At 41.0% G+C, this 1,673-nt stretch overlaps 1 protein-coding gene across 1 annotated transcript in view; it reads left to right on the top strand.

The window, feature by feature from the left end:
- Positions 1-1,673, top strand: part of MCUB (mitochondrial calcium uniporter dominant negative subunit beta) — a 138,927-nt gene that overhangs the window by 3,502 nt on the left and 133,752 nt on the right. The gene's annotated exons all lie outside the window — the stretch shown is intronic.

The raw sequence follows: 1,673 nt of genomic DNA, 5'->3' as shown, positions 1-1,673 counted from the left end.
GATCCCATAACGCCGGGATCACGCCCTGAGCCGAAGGCAGACGCTTAACCGCTGTGCCACCCAGGCGCCCCTATACCACCTCTTCTTTATCCATTCATCAGTCAGTGGACACTTGGGCTGTTTCCATATCTTGGCTATTGTAGATAATGCTGCTATAAACATTGGGGTGCACGTATCTCTTTGAATTCGTATTTTTCTATTCTTTGGGTAAATATCCAGTAGGGTGATTGCTGGGTCATAGGGTAGCTCTATTTTTAACTTTTTGTGGGACCTCCATACTGTTTTCTAGAGTGGCTACACCAGTTTGCATTCCCACCAACAGTGTAAGAGGCTTCCCCTTTCTCCACATCCTCACCAACACCTGTTGTTTCTTGTGTTGTTGATTTTAGCCATTCTGACAGGTGTGAGATGATATCTGATTGTAGTTTTGATCTGCATTTTCCTGATGATGAGTGATGTTGAACATCTTTTCATGTGTCTGTTGGCCATCTGTATGTTTTCTTTGGAAAAATGTCTATTCATGTCTTTTGCCCATTTTTTAGTTGGGTTATTCATTTTTGGGGTGTTGAATTTTTAAGTTCTTTTATATATTTTGTATACTAACCCTTTATTAGGTATGTCATTTGCAAATATCTTCTCCATTCTGTAGTCTGCCTTTTAGTTTTGTTGATTATTTCCTTTGCTCTGCAGAAGGAAACATTTTTTTAATTGTGATGTCATCTCAATAGTTTATTTTTGCTTTTGTTTCCCTTGCCTCAGGAGACATATCTAGAAAGAAGTTGCTATGACCAATGTCAAAGAAGTTACTGTCTATGTTGTCTTCTGGGATTTTTATGGTGTTAGGTCTCACATGTAGGTTTTTTGTTTTTTTTTTTAAGATTTTATTTATTTGACAGAGATAGAGACAGCCAGTGAGAGAGGGAACACAAACAGGGGGAGTGGGAGAGGAAGAAGCAGGCTCATAGCGGAGGAGCCCGATGTGGGGCTCGATCCCATAACTCCGGGATCACGCTCTGAGCTGAAGGCAGCCGCCTAACCACTGTGCCACCCAGGCGCCCCCACATGTAGGTTTTTAATCCATTTCGAATTTATTTTTGTGTATGGTATAGGAAAGTGGTCCAGTTTCATTCTTTTGCATGTAGCTGTCCAGTTTTCCCAAAACCATTTGTTGAAGAGACTGCCTTTTTCCCATTGGATATTCTTTCCTGCTTTGTCAAAGATTAATTGACCATATAATTGTGGGTTCATTTCTGGATTTTCTATTCTGTTCCATTGATTTGGGTGTCTTTTGTTTGTGTCAGTACCGTACTGTCTTGATGACTACAGCTTTGTAATACAGTTTGAAATCCGAATTGTTATGCCTCCAGCTTTGTTTTCTAAGAATGCTTTGGCAATTTAGGGTCTTTTGTGGTTCTTTTTTTTTTTTTATGTTAATCACCATACAGTACATCCCCGGATTCCGATGTAAAGTTTGATGCTTCATCAGTTGCGTATAACACCCAGTGCACCATGCAATACGTGCCCTCCTTACTACCCATCACCAGTCTATCCCATTCCCCCACCCCCTCCCCTCTGAAGTCTTCAGTTTGTTTCTCATAGTCCATAGTCTCTCATGTTTCATTCCCCCTTCTGATTACCCCCCTTTTCTTTATCCCTTTCTTCCCCTACCGATC

This window comes from Ailuropoda melanoleuca, chromosome 11 (genome assembly GCF_002007445.2).
Source record: "Ailuropoda melanoleuca isolate Jingjing chromosome 11, ASM200744v2, whole genome shotgun sequence".
Taxonomy (NCBI): domain Eukaryota; kingdom Metazoa; phylum Chordata; class Mammalia; order Carnivora; family Ursidae; genus Ailuropoda; species Ailuropoda melanoleuca.
Note: the sequence above shows the minus strand (reverse complement) of the source record. Positions and strands in the feature narration are given on the sequence as shown.